Genomic DNA, 18,510 nt, shown 5'->3' with positions numbered 1-18,510 from the left:
GGGAAGGAGGATACAGAAGGGTACACTGGCTGGGGCTGGGAGAAGGATTATTTTCAACAGAGTGGCGAGGGAAAGTTTCACTGAGAAGGTGACCTGTGAACTAAGCCCTAAAGGAGGTGAAGGAGCAGGAGCAAGTCTCATGGATACACAGGGGAAGAGCTTTGCAGAGGGAGGGGACAGCAAGTGCAGAAACGCCCAGGTGGGAGAGCTCCTGTTGCTCCACCTGTAGGAGGGACAGTAAAGAGCCCAATTTGGGCAAACGGAGGTGGAGAAGTATGAAGAGAACTGAAATGAACATGGCAAAGGGCCAACGCATTGGCCTTGTCACTCATGTTGACACACTGGCCTTTTTCCTTTCGAGAGATGGGAAGATCTGGAGGCTTCCCAGGAGAGGACAAAACCTGACAATAATATCTATTCACAAACCCTCCTCTGAGGAGCCCGACTCACGGGGTGGATCTTGTTACACGTATGTTGGCACTCCACTCCATAACTCATAATTAGGCGCATACGGGAAACAATCCATTAGAAAATAGGGTCTGGCAAAATATGGATCTGGGTCTACCTGATCCTCACAAATCACAAGGCACCACAGGAGTCTGACCTCCAGAAATGTGGCAGAAAGCAAGAACCCACAGACAATGCCAGAGTCTGATTTTCCAGCTATGAGAAAAATTGAAGTTGACAGCTCTTCTCCAGAGACCGATCTAAAAGAGGCAAAGTTCAGTAGCTGCTCAAAGTGTAACTTCCCCTTCAAGCAAGCCTCCAGAAACACAGAAATTAAGCTAAAGCTTAACACTCATCACCAAAATGGAAACAGTAAATCCATGTTAAGGTGTAAAGACAGTTAAAAACAATTGCCTTATTCTACTGCTTTCCATGGAAAAACAAATTTCTTACATCTTCCCAACATACAGTAAGCGTTCAATATTTACTGAAAGAATAAAGGAGGCTTTAAGCCTCCCCACCGGAAGCTGACTTTGTGAACAGGGCCAGCATTCCATGACCATGTTCTGGAAGCCTTCCATCCTAGCAGGCTCCCAATAGGATATCATTCACCTTCCTCCTCCCAAATAGTCACTCAGCAAGGAGTTCTAGATGATTGGAAGTTGAGGACAAGATGATAACACTAAACATTAAGCAGTTTAATTCACTGATTCCTTAGCAGTGCATTCAACCAATCAAGGGAAAGAACAAGAGCAACACCACCAAATGCAAAAGCCCTCCCCAGTGGCCCTCTGCCATTTCTCTTGATGGACATCATTGCACACCTGGGAGCCACCCCAGAGGACATTCCAATGGATGGCAAAGCCCATGGCCTTCCACATCTGGCATCAATTCCTGAGGCTTTGCCAACCATCCCTCCCAAATTGTATTCTGGAAATAACCTTAAATACAAGAATTCCCACTGATAAATAGAGCCTGTCAGTGGTAACATATGAGCACCTTACAAGAAATTTTCACTTCATTTTATTAATGCTAAACTACTGAAATCTCACCAGTTACAAATAAAAGGTCAATAAGTTCATTTTAAAACGCTGCCATTTATATTTTAAACATGTTCCTAATTCTTAGTCTACAGCAGGAAAAATGGGTGTCAGATACTGCTTTATCTCATAGCCTGTTCCCAGAATGTAGTAATTGGACCAGGAGAGGTATTAGTGCTGTAACTCTATACAGCCCTTTATTATGGCTCACATAGGCTCTTTTAGACTATCTGTCACAAAACACATCCAAGGAGTGAAATAGAAGTTGACTGCTGACCAATCAACTTACAATACACCTTTGAAGGTAAGTTCATAAATTAGAGTCTACCTATAATTCCTATTAAATAGTGCAACTGTCCTGCTCCTATCAGATTTCCAAATCTGTTCTATTACTCAATGCATTATTCAATAAATAACTATGGACATGAAACACTTTATCTCAACACCTGCATGGAAACATGAGCTGAGGAGAAGATAACATTTTGACCACTGAGCATGCTACCAGGAAGATCTTCTAGTGAGAACAACTCTTAGATAACGAATTCCAAATGCAAGACGTCAGATATTTGTGGCTAATATCATTAAATGTGACATTATTGAAAAGCAGGTTTTACCCAAGTGATTTATTCTTTCTTTTTTTTTTAACTTTAAAAACATAGAACACTTCATGAATGTGTGTGTCATCCTTGCGGAGGGATCATCCTAACTTTCTCTGTATCATTCCAATTGTAGTCTGTGTGCTGCCAAAGTGAGCATGCCCAGGTGCTTTATGAAAAAAAAAAAAATGTGGCCAGGCACGGTGGCTCATACCTGTAATCCCAGAACTTTGGGAGGGCGAGGTGGGTGGATTGCTTGAGGTCAGCAGCTCGAGGCCAGCCTGACCAACATGGTGAAACCCTGTCTCTATTAAAAATACAAAAATTGGCCAGGCATGGTGGCTCACGCCTGTAATCCCAGTACTTTCGGAGGCCAAGGCGGGCGGATCACGAGGTCAGGAGATCGAGACCACGGTGAAACCTCGTCTCTACTAAAAATACAAAAAATTAGCCGGGTGTGGTGGTGGGCGCCTGTAGTCGCAGCTACTCGGGAGGCTGAGGCAGGAGAATGGCGTGAACCCAGGAGGCGGAGCTTTCAGTGAGCCGAGGTCGTGCCACTGCACTCCAGCCTGGGTGACAGAGCAAGACTCCGTCTCAAAATAAATAAATAAATAAATAAATAAATAAATAAATAAATAAATACAAAAATTAGCCGAGCGTGGTAGCAAGCACCTGTAATCTGAGCTACCTGGAAGGCTGAAGCAGGAGAATCTCTTGAACCCAGAAAGCGGAGGTTGCAGTGAGCTGAGATTGCTCCACTGCACTCCAGCCTGGGCGAGAGAGTGAAACTCCATCTCAAAAAAAAAAAAAAAAAAGAAAGAAAGAAAAAATGATGTGAACTTTATGGTACAAAAACAAAAAAAAATGAGTTATGAGATTTGTTTAATTTTGCACTGCAAGGGAAGGATCATTTTTAATGAGATTCTTCTCAATTTTCAATTAAAAGAAAGAACAACTATTTGTTATAAAAATATCTGGCCTCAACAAGTACAGGAATCATTACAATTCAGGCCCCATGCAGCCATTGCCCCAAAAGAAATGCAACAGGTCAGTGTGTGAAACTCTAATACTAAAACGTATTGCATTTAAGTATACCACATTTGGCCTTTCATTCAGAATTCAGTATATTCTTTCCAAACAGAGGGAAATAATCCCTACTACAAGGAAAGGTTTAAGGCTGTCCTAAGTGTTGGCATGCTGCAAACCAAGTAAGGAGCAGCAGCCACCCTGAGATCGAGTTATCCAAATGCAAGGGCCTAAACCCATCCTTTTCAGGTCCCAAACGCCTCTGCCCTCAGTCAAGGGTGCACTGGCTCTTGGGGAGGACATACCTTGTCAGAAAAGACACTTCCCAAGGAGACAGGTTCAGGAACTACAACATCAAACATCTGGATGGAAAGCTAAACCGAAGTAGTCAAGCTGGGAGAACATCGGGAGCTGAGATGATTGGTACACAGAGATTTCTAGTATGGAAAACACAAATGTTTGATTTAGGTCTGGGTAGAAAGCCATATCTATCCGTCCCTCATGTTGTAGAGTTAAAAATCTGGGGCGAGCTATATTATTCTATCTTTCTGGATTTCTCACATAATTGTCAAACTTTATTCAGGTGTTTAATTCTAACTGACATTTTTATGTTTATCACGCATATATAGCAAAGTGCACAAAACCAAAGTGTACAGCTCACATTTTCATCAAGTGGACCCATCCCTGTAGGTGTCTAACTGAAATCCAACATAGAGACATGAGTTAAATAGGTCTGTTATGTGCAGGATTCTAACAGCAGTAAAGACCTGATCTAAAGGCTGCCTAGCTTCAGATGACAATTGTAAAATGTAAACACATTTACCGCTTCTGCCTACAGGGACACCACTACCATACTAGAAAGGAATGTAAAAATATGCAGTCAGTTTAAAACACACACACACACACAACTAGGAATTGAATCATTAGCTAAGATGTGGGGTTGTCTTTTTTCTAAAATAGACTTCTTTCTGCTTTCGCCAGACAAGTTGAACGTGCCTCCAAGACGCCTTCTGAGTATGAGCTGCAGAGAGAGAGAAGCCCACAAGAGGGGCTGGCGCCTAAGCAAGGGCCCTGGCCTGCGAGGCAGGAAGAACGGGCTCTACCTTCACAAATGGTATCTCAGAAGATATGTCAATCCATTTTTAAAATAATAATGCAGTTGTAATAAGTGTCATTGTGTCAAAGAAACAGAGCCACTAGGTGACATATTTATGATAAGGAATTGGCTCACACAACTATGGAGTCTGGCAAACCCCAACACCAGCAGTGGGAATGGGCAAGAGGGCCAATGGTATGGTTCCAGTCCAAAGGCCGGCGGGTTGGAAACTCAGGAAGAGACTTTGCTTCAGTAGCTCTGAAGGCGGGAAAAGCTAATGTGCCAGTTTGAAGCTTGTCGGGCAGGAGGAGCTCCCTCTTACTCGGCAGAGGGTTGTTCTGGTCAGGACTTCAACTGTTTGATGGGGCCGCCCACACTAGGAAGGCCACCTGCTTTCCTCACTCTACTGATACAGATGCTAACCTCATCCAGAAATGCCCTCGCAGACACTCAGAATAATGTTCAACCGGATGCTTGGGCACCCCATAGCCCTGTCGAGTTGACACATTAACTTGACTATCACAGTCATATATTAGGCAGGGCAGAGGCAGGCACAAGCCCAGTGCGTTGGAGACAGGGGAGCCTGTGGACAGGAGGGGAACAGTTTCAGCCTGCAGAGTTCAGGAGACTCATGAGACACCAATGATGGAAAAGGGTCTGCGGCAAGCATAGAAAGTAAAAGGAGGTATTTGAAGTCCATATACAGAGGAGCTCACACAGGAAATCAGGGCTAGGAGTCTGGAGGAACCGCACAAGATAAACTATAAAGAGTTCAAAGCAAAAGGCTTCATAAAAGAAACATGGTTCCTCTCTCACAAGCCCCCTTCTTCTGGTTACACCAAAATCTTACACAGCCAGGCTGCTACACCCACAGCCAAGGAGTATTCCCAGGGCACCCATACAAACCTCATACACTCATGTCTAAAAGTCCTTCACCGAGAAGTGAGTCTTGCTATCTGGCCTGCACTCACAGAGCACCCCATCATCCTGCTACACTTCCTCTTTGAAAAATTACCAAATATGTGTAGAAAGCCTCCACCATGAAAAAGAGACTTTAAATGAATACAGAAGAAAGGGGAGACCTGAGGAAACAGTACAGCAAACTTTAAAAGAATATTTTAGAGTTTGGAGTAATGCTAATGCTAATATCCTCAGAGTCATAAGATGATAACACATTCACATGAAACAAGAATAAGATGGTATTTCAAAAAGGAAATGGAATAAAATAGCTATTGGCAATTGAAAGTATGCTAGCCTAACTAAAATATTGCAAAAAAAAAGGAAGTGAAGAATAAAGCTAAGCAAATTTCCCAAAAAGTAAAACCAAAAACACAAGATGCAAAATAAAAGAGACTTAATAGTACAAATACAAGACTATTAAGAGTTCCACAGAAACCAGAGAAAGATAATATTAACAAGTTATACAGAAAAAGTTGCTAGAACTCTAAGAACAAAGATTTCTGATTGAAAGGGTACACCAAGGTACCCAAAACAATGAGACACATACCAAAATTTTTCATTATAGAATACTAAATGTTTTTCATTATAGAATGCTATTTCTAAACCATAAAGATATTAAAAAGAGCCTATTTATAAAGAGAAAAAAATCAAGACGAAATTGAGCCTCTTAATAGCAACACAGACCACTAAAGTGACACTTTAGATTTCTATACCCAGCCAAGCTATCAGACACTCAAATCTACTTTTCACATAAGCTTTTCTAGGAAGCCTCTTACTGCAAGACGTTCTTCAACAATACAAAACAGTAATCAAGAAAGCAACCCCCCACCCCACTCCCCGACAGTGTCTAAATATCAGGGAATACAACTCAAGAAAGCAGTGAGAAAGTTCTGGGATGACCACTTTACAGCAACACATCTACAAGGCAGCCAGTTTATCTGGCAAGAAGATGGCGGGGTGTGGAGGGGAAGGGGTAAAACCAAGAGATTATTCTGGGATATTTATTTTAAAATATATAGAGAGGTTATATAATATAAATGTGTATTGATCTAACGGAAACGATAAAAATTAATATGCAAAAAAATTATTTAAGGAGAAGAACAAGGAAGGAAAAGCAAGTTATACTAGAAAAGAGGCAAACATGATATACTGCCTCACTACTTGGACCTGAAGTAAATAACTGAAATCTGCATCTATAAGAGAGTTCAGAGAGATCATTTCTAAACTGTATTTCACAATGTAGAGAAAACCACATTTCTAAACTTAATTTTGAAATATGGTAGAAACCTCCAAAGAATGAAAAACACACAGAGTTGAAAGTAGTTGCCTTTGGTGGGACAGGACTGGGGTGGGAGAGACGGGCAGAAGAGTATTGATTTTCATGATAAGCAACTTCTAAACTATTTGAACTTTTAACTACCTACATGTGTTGTTGTAATAATACTTTAATATAAAAAAGTAGTATCCAGATATAACTGTCAAGGGACAGCTGATTATTTTAGCTAAGTTTAGGACTGGTCATACGTAAGGAGCTTTTTTTTAGAACATGAAATCAGACTAAACACCCAGTTTGTTTCTATACTGCTTCCACCACAAAAGAGCTAGTAACTGCTCATATCTGATATCACTCCCCACGATCACTTCCTTTTGCCAGCGGCAATTGACACCTAGATCGTGGATAAAAGAAGGGGAAACTGTCATCTGCCCCGTAAGAGTCTAACAAGAAACAAACATGAGTACAGCACTCAGAGTGCAACATTTGTATGTATTCCTTTGAGATGAGCAGGCTGGCTTTCAGCACAGGAGTCTTTACCCTAAAACTCACCCCACAGGGAAATCGAACAGTCCAGTTCTCCCCCTTTAAATGGAAATCACTTTATTCTAAAAAGTATTTGCTCTTATTAAGTTCTCTTGCTTCCTTTCATCCTCTGCCAAATTCCTAGAACATCTTTCTTTCTTCTTTTCATCAAACCACATCCTTCTCCTTTTCTGAGCCAATAGCCCAAGGGGTCATCTTCTTTAACAAGCTTTTCTCTATTCATGTCTACCCAAAGTGTACAATCTGTAATCCATCCATTTATTTCAACATTCTGTGTGTGTGTGTGTGTGTGTGTGTGTGTGTGTTTGTGAGAGAGACAGAGAGTGTGTTAGAGACAGAGAGACGGGGACAGACAAAGGCAGGGAGTCAGAGAGAGAAAGAAATTTCTTGTCTTGTACTGTGAGCTCTAGGCTGGTCACATAAAATATTTATTATCTTAACCACCTCTCCACGCCTTGCAGGTTGAACGCTCGTTGTACAACTCAGACCAACAACACAGTGCCCTCTACTGGCCAGCCAGCATAGCAGTGTTTTCTGCAAAGTAAACAACATTTGGGGTGTGTGCCAGATGAAGTTCAAGTTCTTCATCAATTATCTAATAAGAATCCTCAGAGAACCGATGTCTAAGGAAGAACTGTAATAGCCGTATTGCATTTGGTTCTTGCATATTCACTTATATCCATTTAATATAAAAACACAAAGTACTAGTATTCATTCCTAAGCAATTCTAAAATGTTTAGTCATCTTTTCATTTAATTTACTCATTAGTTTACCCAGAAATCAGAGAAGGAGAATATTAAATTTTGTGGGGACTGGATGCAATTTGTATACAACATGTATACAATTTGGGAATCTTGCTTTAAGAAAAATACAGTATTACGAAAACAATTGGGCACAGAAGTGAAGTTTACTTATAATGAAGAAAACACAACATATTACAAATTCATGAAGGCTGAAAAATACATCATGTTATTCAGAAAACATACTATTTTTATTAAATACTATAATATTAATATTAACAGTCTATAATACTTTCCCCTCCATATTTTTAATTTTATTTGTGTGGATAGTTTCTTAGAAAATTTTGTAAATAGTGTGTATAGAAAGAACAGATAATTTATTTTTCCTCTAGCTATAATTGATCAATTATTTTTAATTGATCTTTTGGTAAAGCTTCTTTCAGCTCCACAACTTATCAATACATGTCATGTAAATTTTTATGATGGTTGTCAAATTTAGAGGAATTGCCATGAAATTTCCTTCATAAGTGAAACTTAAAATCTAGCTTCTGGCTCCACACATTTCAAACACTGTCTCTCCAATATGACTCACAAACTTCAAGCATAATATACCACACTGATATTTTGATACTTCTAGAAATGCTACACCATATCATAACCTCAGGTGCAGAGGTGGCCAGGAAGAATATTTCTGGTCCTTATTTCTATGCTGGGAGAGCTAAAAATTTACCTGTTCACAAAAGTGACTGCACACCATGTAAATACATCTCTATTATTTCCAACTCAACTTTCCCTTACCCAGGTCCCCAAAACATGCCTCCTAACAGAAGAAGGGCGAGAGGGTGGAAGTTTGGGTGAAAAGACACTGTGTTCTTACCCCAAGCAAGGCTCAAGTCTATTAAATTATGCAAAAATAATTGGCCATGTCTACATTGGTAGGGTCCTCCCTGGGGCCCTGGGGCAGACGTTCTGAAGTGTAAATACCATTAGCTCCCAGAAAATCTGCTTCTGTGGATATATGCATCATCTAATACAAATATGTAAGTGATTTACACATGGTTGTTTTAATAACAACCTATATACGTTTCCAAACTTTTCTCCAAGTTTATACAATCTTACATAGATGTCTCAACACACATATTCACAATCAGAGGGTTGCCAAAGTTCCACAAGTATTAGACATTATGCCATTTTCTGAATTTTTTTTCTTTCTCAATAATATTGCAAAATCCTTGCAAGCCAATTGTATAATTCTAATTCATCCTTTTTAATGGTGATATAATATTCCATAATTTATTCAGCCATTCTTCTATGATAAGCATTTACTTTATTTCCAGGCTTTGTATGCTATGAGACATGTCACAATAAAGACCCATGTTCACATGTCCATGAATACTGGTGAGTTTAATTCTAGGAGATCGATTGCCTGAAGTGGAATTAATGAGTCTAAGGGTCACGTGGTTGTTAAAAATTAAACTAAAGTCCACACTGCATTCAGATTTCCTAAGTTCCTACCTAATGTCTTGTTTCTGTTCCTAGAGGAGCATAAATTTTAATATATAGTAGACAACATGCTAAAAGGATTTTCAAACTTCACATTCCAACCAGCAATGTGTTGGTGTATTATTTGCATGCATATTCCTGCCAGCAACAGATATTAACAGTTTTTTTTTTTACAGTACTCAGTCTTATGTCAAGTAAGACATCACTGTCACATTAATTTGCATTTCCTTGACTGCTAATCAAGTTAAATATATTTTCATACATTTGTGAGCCATATCATCTCCTCGTATACTTTGCCCATTTTCCTACTGGTTTGTTGATCTTTCCAGTGTCCCTTTGCAAAGCCTCTTGGAATTGTCTGTTAACTCTATTTTATATTACGTAGTTTACATTTAGTAGTTTTCTAGACTATTCATTTGTATAGCAAGTTTTTAATGGCACCTTTGACATACAAAGAGGTCCTGGACATTGGAAATGTTCCAAAATATTTATAGCACCTTGGTTTAGTATTAAGAAGTTCTTCACCAACCTCATTATATATGTAATGGCTAAGATTGTCTTTACTGACTTTTTTATGTCAGTCTTTAATTTCTGCAATCAGAATTTATTTTCACATGTGATAAAGGATAGAGTTCAGTTCTGTGTTCATCCTGATACATAGCCACTTATTTAAAAATGGTACCAGCATAGCCGGGCACAGTGGCTGACACCTGTAATCCTAGCACTTTGGGAGGCCAAGGAGGGAGGATCACCTCAGGTCAGGAGTTCGTGACCAGCCTGGCCAACATGGTGAAACTCTGTCTCTACTAAAAATACAAAAATTAGCCGGGCATGGTGGCACATGCCTGTAATCCCAGCTACCCAGGAGGCTGGAGCAGGAGAGTCACTGGAACCTGGGAGGCAGAGGCTGCAGTGAGCCAAGATCACACCACTACACTCCAGCCTGGGTAACAGAACAAAACTCCTTCTCAAAAAAACAACAACAGCAAAACACACACACACACACACACAAAGAATGGTACCAGCACAATTATCCACTCCACTTAACTGAGATATCACTCTTCAATATATTGGCATATATTTAGTTCTATGTCAATTCCCAACCAATTGATTTACAGTAGTTTTATACCTGTTCTGACTCTTGGTAAGGTAATATCTCCCTCTACACAGTATTATTCCTTACCAAAATTTATATAGAGGTATATAGTTATACAGATATACACACTCACATTTAGTTTCCTATTTATAAGTTTTATATGTAAAATAAGATATATATATATATATATATATATATATATATATAGTACTGTATATATACACACACAGGTTAAATATCCCTAATCCAAAAATCTGAAATTTGAAATGCTCTAAAATCCAAACCTTTTTGAGCACTGACATGACACCTCTGCTTTCTGATGGTTCAATGTACACAAACTTTGTTTTATGTACAAAATTATTTAAAATATTGTATAAAATAACCTTCAGGCCAGGCATGGTGGCTCACACCTATAATCCCAGCATTGTGGGATTATAGCGTCACAGTGTCACAGATGCTGCTCCCCTTCAGATCCACAGCCGTGTTCCACACGAGGAGAAACAGAGAACTGGGCACCTCAATACGGGAAGTGGGGCTTCCTCAGATGCCCTCAGCTCCCGTCTCATTGGCCAGAACTCTATCTCATGAATGTTTCCAGTTTCAAGGGTTTCCAACTGGGCACATCTGGAACAAAATTGGTGGGCAATATCTGCCTTGATGGCTTTTTCTGAAATAAGCAAATGTCCAAGACATGGCCTCCTGGTTCCCATATGGGAGGTCGGCCAGATGGTACATTTGGCCCTAATCCACCCCCATAAGGGAGTCAAACTGGGACTATTCTATACCTTGCATAAATAGGAAAGAGCAGAAATATTAATGGTTTGTGTCTGAGGCATGACAAAAAAAGCATGTACCCATTATAGCATCCATAGAAATGAATGACCTAGAATCAGGAGCTAAAAATCTGTCAGCTCCCCTCAAATGAGCCCCACTCAACTAGAAAATCAACAACTTTCAGCAGGGAGAGCGGAAGAGCTCTCTCATCATTCGGTATTATCTAGGAAAAATATAAAATTGGATTTTCAACAAAGCTAAACATAACGGTCTTTATAGGAAGCTGTAACCAAACACTTGTTAGATCCAATTTCCTCAGAATAACCAAAGCCTGGTCGGGGACACAGAAAGCTGGTTTGTAATCCCAGTGTCAGCTTGGAGAAGCTGCTTGACCTTTCCACACCTCTAGCTCTACACTCTGCAGTGGAGGCCATCATTTTCCTTTCTCTATCGCAGATCTTGCGAAGTTGCAGTTAATTTATAATTCTAGAGCAAGAAAGAATGCCTGTATAGGAGAATATAAAGGAAGGCAAGAATATGTCGGATATTAATAATACCTCGTTAATATTTAATATTATCATAGAATATGATATAGCATATATTGTATATAATAATAATGTTAAGTCATGTAGAGCCATCAACATGGTAGCCAGCTGGCAACAGTTTTGAAAGGGAAATAAGTGAGCAGGCTCTCCTGGTAATGTCCACCAGACCTGCAGAGCGAAACAGGGATGTGTACGTCTTTCTGGATACAGATTCAGAACTATAATATCTCTAGAGAGATAGAGTCTCTAGGTCAGATACACTGAGAACAAAAAATATAAAGGGTTGAGGATGTGATAAAAAGTGAAGGCACTTACATCAGGTCATGTTTTAAGAAGTCTATGAAGTTAAATTATACATGTGAAGGTGACTTTAACACGTATAACAGTTATAAAACACAAAATGATTTTACTAATCAGACTTTAAAACTAATATCAGACATTAAGGTTATATGAAAAGCAAGAAAGAAAATAATGGTCTTATAAAAGGAAAAATAAATCAAGGGGGTTTATGTGGTTTTGAGAAAAGAAACTGGAAGAATAAAGGGTATATGTCAATAGATCTCTTGAGAGAGAGAGAGAGAGAGAGAGACTGATTAACAGGTATTTCCAATGAGTTGTGACCACCACCCCCTCCCCGAAAAAACAAATCCTACTTAACAAGTCTAATAGAAGTTTTATCATCAGCAAACTTGAGACTGGAGTCAAAGCAATTTCAGACCCATTCAATCCAATAATTCTAAAACCAACACATACACTATTTTTGGTAAAGTGAGTACTATCAAGATATCTCACATAAGAAAGGGGAAGACGGGTAAGAGCAGTAATTTCCCCAACAACTAAACAATAACTGTAAATTCTCACTAAAAAAATACAATTCTGAGAATACAAACCAAAGTTAATAGCATCCGATGGCCTCAAGCCCGCTGACCCAAGCAAAGATTTAGAAGTAATGAGAACAATAGCCTGGTTTAGGGGCATGCACTTACTAGCAAGGGGACCATAGATCATTATATGTGACCTTTCCAATCACACTATAAAGTGACTCTGTCTGAGCACTGTATACTTTTTTTTTTTTAAAAAAAAAAAGGAAAGGAAAGATTTTTAAAAATTGTTCTCAATAAACAATCTAACTGCAACTTCTGAAAAAAACATACGAAATAGATGTTAGATGAAAAACGATTTTAAAATAATAGGGTACCAATCAGTTCTATCTCTTCAAAATCCTATACCAATTACCAATCCACAAATAATTCTATCAACATAATACCTAATCCTCATACCATTTATATAGACAATACTGAATACTAACGGTATTCAATGCAAAACTGGACTGGGGTAGCAGGGTAGTGGGGCACAAAAATACCAATGTGCAACTTTCCACTGGAATGAGGCAGAGGGAAGTGGACTGCAAACCCCCACTGGATTCCTTCCAACGTGCTCTCCAGCGCACTGCATACCCGTGTACATGACAGAATCATCTCTTGCAGCTCGAGGAGTTCAGACATAGAATGTTACTTCACAGTGCTTGTAAAAATTTGGATAACCATTAGCAAAGGACAATCTCCAAATCCTACTGGAGAAGTTTTTTTTAAAGATCTACATACCTTGTTTGGCTCTGAGCTGCTATCTTGCACCCAGTGTGTGTGCACACACATCTTTATGCCTCCACCTACCGAATGCCGGCAACAGGCTCAGAGTCACATGCCACACCAAACTTGCCATTAAGGATTCAGGCTTTATCCTGTGGCTTGTTTTTTTAACCCGAGGACCTTAATTTTCTTCACAAATGACTGTATGACTATCCTTTTCAGCATCAGAGTGTATGGCACCTAATCAAACTGAAAGATCCACAAGAGAAAATATACAGAGTGTTTAATTATTTTTCCAACATCTTACTCCTTCCAAGAAGGAGTTATTTCTTTCTACTGAGCACATGAGGTCTTGTCCTGGTCCCATGTGCAAATGGAGGCTGAGTTCTTGTGGATTTGGATCCTCCAAATGCCCAAGGGTAGCACCAGTGCCAAGCGTCTCACCCACAACGCAAATTCCCACCTCAGTACAACTCCTGCAGCTGGAAAGTTCTGTATGAACGCCGCTTCATGGCTTTGTTCCTTGTCAGCATGCCAACCACCCTTTCCAACCTCACGAATAGTAGGGCTATTTCCCTTTTCATTCAGCTCTCTAATAGGCTTCTCTGCTTGGGTATGTCATTGATTTCTTCTCAATCAGTACCCATTTCCACAGAAGGAGACTCGGACTAGGTCTCGATGCTGCACAGGGCAACCAGCAGTCACCACTCATCACACAACTTTGCGTAAGTCCCTGTTTCAACTATACAGTGAGGGGTGAGGAATGAAGCCAGGTGGCAGCTCATGTCTCTTCTAGACCCAATATCAGAGAGGCGCTTCCACCCAAGCAGCACACTGATCCTACCCGCCTAGTCCTGGACATTCTGCCCCCGCTTGGACACCTCCATGACAGCACTCTCCCCTGGACAGCTCTCAATGCCCAAAAGCTCGGTCAAGTCTTCCCCAAGTGGTCTCTTCTCAAGCTAATAAACAAAACCACCACTCGGGTTTGACAATGCCTCTTAAAATACATAGCAAAACAACATCCATGAAACACCCACTATACCTACAGACTAGAAACCAGAACCCACACAATGCCAGCCTCCAGGTGTGTCAGTCTAGAGCATGGCACACAGACCATGACACCGTGCAGTGCCAAGCATGACAGCCATAACAAGCAGGTGATACAACACGCACACACAGTCACACCTGAGTCCAAAGGACAAGTAGGAGTGAATTCGTCGGTGTTCTAGGTAGAGGATCCACCTGCTACCACTGTTCTTCTGAATATTATCATAGCAGTTACTATTTGTAGCTTACTATTAGCAGCTTAAAAAGTTAACTTGCCCTGTATCACCCAAAAAGCAAGTGACAGAGGCATGCTTCACACTCCTGTTTGCCCTACCCCAGACTCTAAATCACTTTCGTTGGGTTCTAGTACCCTGTGGGAATCAGATGACAATAATGGACACCCTCCACAGAAGAAATGAACATATGCCCACTGGCAGCATTCTAAGCTTCAATACTTGACAGTAAATTCATTTTCCCAATGACATGATGATGAGGTTATAATGAGGCTCAATGAGGATTTTTCTGAATTAAACTACATAGCCAAATAGCTCCCGTTTATTTCTCCTTTTTCATTGCCAGTGCCATCATGGCTTATTGGAAATCCTCACCACATCACACCTCCTAATTGCCTGAATCCATCCACAATGACACATGACTGCTGTCTGACATGCCACACAGCATGTTTAAAAACACCCAGTGATCCAAATCATAGCCAGCATTTGAGAATTTATTTTTGAGGCACTTGACATTACTTCAGAGGGTTGCTTTCTAACTAAGAGTTAGGAAGCGAAGACAGGGTATGGGATCTGAACTTGCATTGTTAATAAATTCACAATGCCTCTCTTGAGCTCCCCAGCCTGTAATTAAAGGGTTCGACATTTGCTTCCACGCATGTCTTTCCAATGGTTGCTCCCCCTCCAGTGCAAACCTCTGCTTCAGACACGCATGTCTTTCTGTGTCCTGAACTCACCCTCCTTTCTTCTAGTCCTACTCCTTTCTGGAAAACCTGGGCTGTTCTACCATCCACTAAGACATCTCCTCAGAGCTCCAGGGGACAAACCCTCCCTTCCCTGAAGTCTGGGAAAATTACCTCGCCCTTCAGCATTGAGCTTTATGCTACTTTCCATTACAAGTTAACCATGGATGTGTGTCTTGTCTCCATTTGATTATAAATAACAGAAGACTTCCCATAACATATTATGGTGTAATAACTATGTTTTCTTATTTTCCATACCCTACACTCTGGCCCCTGGGGCTTCACTGACCCTGGGAGGGGACTGCCCCTCCTAGGGCTAATTCCTAGAAATAGCAAACAACTTGCCAGGGAATATGTCTTTCACATGCAAACCAAACAATCCAGTCTGTGCTGTGCCTCCCAGCTGCCTCCCTTAAGAAACTCTCACTCATCAAGCCTGCCCTGATCATTCCAGAGCCAGATGCCAGACAACCAGAGAAGCCCTTATGTCCAGAGCTCACTGAAATTATCCATACCAGCCAATTCTAAACCTGCTCATCCCGCCTTGCCCTTCTCATGGAAACCACAGGGAAGGCCACTGTCCACGCTTCCTAAGCCACCTGGAGCTTCCGTGTGTGGCCCTGGGTGGTGTGCCAGCCTCCTGTTTCTAGGGAACTGTGAGTACAAACTTCTTGATGATGCTCCTTTCTGTGTCTGCAGGTCTTACCATCCTCGATTAAAACCAATCCCACGTACATTTTTAAACACATGACCTCTGTATCTCTTTCATGCCTCCCGCTTTCTGCCCAACCATACTTCTAAAATAGTATCACATCATCGAGTAGAAGTCAAGTATGTCAAAGAAATACAAACATGGGTTGAAGAAGACAGGCATTCAAGTTTAGTTTTTCAAAAGTGAAAAAATACATAAGGCGTACAAATAAAGAAAATGCACAGGGAATATATTTACATGCCTCAAAAATGTAAAAATACACAAAAAAGTTTTAACTTAAAATTATATATATTGGTGCCAGGTGGCTCATGCCTGTAATCCCAGCACTTTGAGAGGCTAGGGCAGGTGGATCACTTGAGTCCAGGAGTTTGAGGACAGCTGGTGCAATGTGGCAAAACCCCACCTCTACAAAAAGGACAAAAAAAATTAGTCGAGTGTGGTGATGCATGCCTGTGGTCCCAGCTACTCGGGAGGCTGAGGTGGGAGGATCACCTGAGCCATGGAGGTTGTGGTAAGCCAAGATCGCACCACTGCACTCCAGACTGGGCAACAAGTGAGACCCTGTCTCAAAAAAAAAATTATATATTCGGCCTCAAGTTACCACTGTTATTAATCTCATGGTCTTTATATTCTGCTTTAATTTCATTTCACTTTAGTTCATTTCTCTAACACTGTATGAGCACTCCACACAATATTATGGAGTTAATCCATGTCTGCAGTGTAACACTAATGCATTGTTTTAATTGACTAAGACATTTAAAACCTTCAGTAAGTTTAAAGGTGTTATTTTAATGAGACAAATTTTAACCTGCATATCCTATGATGTTACACCTGAATATTTCAATTACACCTTCAGAAAAGCTCTACAATAACATAATTGAGTTCACTTGAATTCTCTAGGGCAAACAAGAGCCCTCTCTCCCCAGCAGTTTCTAATAACTTGTGTGGCACCTCGCTCACCCTATTGTGCCTTCCTTCCAAGTCCAGGGAAACAGGAATCTTAGTGATCTATACCATACTTCAAGATAAGAAGGGAGCAGGCAATGCATTTATGGAGGGCACTTTGGTAACTATAAAATGAAGGATTTATGAGGAAATAATCTACTCTTCCCCCATGACACACACGCCTTGGTGAACTGTGGGGTTGTCATGTTTGGGGAGTTTCAGCTGTGCTACCCTAGGACTAGAGGGCAGCATAGCTGTCCTCTGCCCTTGCTGTCTTCTCTGCCTGGTATCTTCCTCCCACCCTGCTCCACCTCCTCTTTCTCACACCTTAACACATCATCACTTCCACAGTGAGTTGCCCGTTGGTCTTCCTCCACCCTATCCCAACTTTTCCTTATGTCTCCTGTTTATTTTAACAGCCCTTATTATAATCTGAAGTTATGTAGTTCTTGTGTTTACTGTCTGTTTTCCTAACTGAACCAGCTCAGGTAAGTACTCCACAAATATTAAATAAAAGAGTACACTGGAGAGGAGAACCAGTACGTGTCTTGGCAGAGTTTGGGGTAATAGCCACACCATTCCTGAAAGAATAGAATATGATGTCCCCAACGAGAAATTATTGGCATCCAACCTGGTAATTAATATATGTCAGGCAATTGACCTTTAAACAAATCGGCTAGATAAGCACCAACTTACAGAGGTGGAAACGCTCTCGAAGAAGGTGCTGACTGGCCCAGGCTCATGTAGCTAGGCAATAGCTAAACCAAGATTCAACCCCCCAAACATGACAACACATGGTTCACCAAGGTGTCTGTGTCATCAGGGCCAAGTGTGTCTGGCTCCAAATCTCATGTTCTGAAACATTCCACCGGATACAGATTCAGAACTAGGCATTATTTGTGAAGTAGGGTCTTATATATAGCTCTACCTGCAAGTCACACTCAAGACTCACCTCCCTCTAGGTTTGTTTCTGTGAGTAACACATTCACCTTTGCCAAGTCTTCCTTAAATGCTGCACTCAATTTAGTGAGGGTTACTATACACTAGGGTCTGGGCCCATAGTTGGCCTGAGGGAGTACTAACAGGTAATTAGGCCAGAATATAGGGCAACAATGGGCGCAGGACAGAGAATGGATCTTGGGGGCAGTTATCCCCTGCCACACGGAGATTCTATTTTATTGTCAAATATAAGGAATCTCGGTTTTACTTTCCTTAACCAAAGTGTCCATTTCCTCCTATGTACTGATTAGAAAAACACATTAGCACTATTCTGTATATAAACAGTCTCCGGGTACAGGACTCAGTATCCTGCCACCAAAGATGAAGCACAGTGGCTAAAAGCATGAGCTCTGCCACTGCACTCTTGGGTCTGCCATGAGCCCTAGGCTTGTTATTTAATCAGTCCATGCTTCACTTTCATCATCTGCAAAACGGAAGTCAAATATTGAGTTAATAGAAATAAAATGTTTATAATGGCATTGGGGACATAGTATGTTCTCAACAAATGTTAGCTCTTCCTAATATTATTTAAACCCCTACCTTCATTTTTACTTGAATACATCTGCAGGGTGTTAAAAAAAAACTTTTCAGACTAGA

General features: G+C 40.6%; 1 protein-coding gene and 1 non-coding gene across 7 annotated transcripts in view; both read right to left on the bottom strand.

Annotated features, from left to right (window-relative positions):
- Positions 1-18,510, bottom strand: part of ATP8A2 (ATPase phospholipid transporting 8A2) — a 663,838-nt gene that overhangs the window by 519,619 nt on the left and 125,709 nt on the right. The window contains exon 1 of one of the 6 annotated variants that reach the window (XM_054528829.2): positions 3,415-3,647. The exons of the other annotated variants lie outside the window; for them this stretch is intronic. The gene's annotated coding sequence lies outside the window, so the exon portion shown is untranslated. Of the gene's footprint in view, positions 1-3,414; positions 3,648-18,510 lie in introns of those variants that run through there. 6 annotated transcript variants of the gene reach the window in all.
- On the bottom strand, positions 2,137-2,243 carry LOC129049709 (U6 spliceosomal RNA). Its single transcript, XR_008512965.2, has one exon. It is a non-coding gene; the product is annotated as a U6 spliceosomal RNA (small nuclear RNA).

Source organism: Pongo abelii, chromosome 14 (assembly GCF_028885655.2).
Source record: "Pongo abelii isolate AG06213 chromosome 14, NHGRI_mPonAbe1-v2.0_pri, whole genome shotgun sequence".
NCBI lineage: Eukaryota > Metazoa > Chordata > Mammalia > Primates > Hominidae > Pongo > Pongo abelii.
The sequence above is the reverse complement of the archived record's forward strand: the minus strand, read 5'-3'. Positions and strand labels throughout refer to the sequence as shown.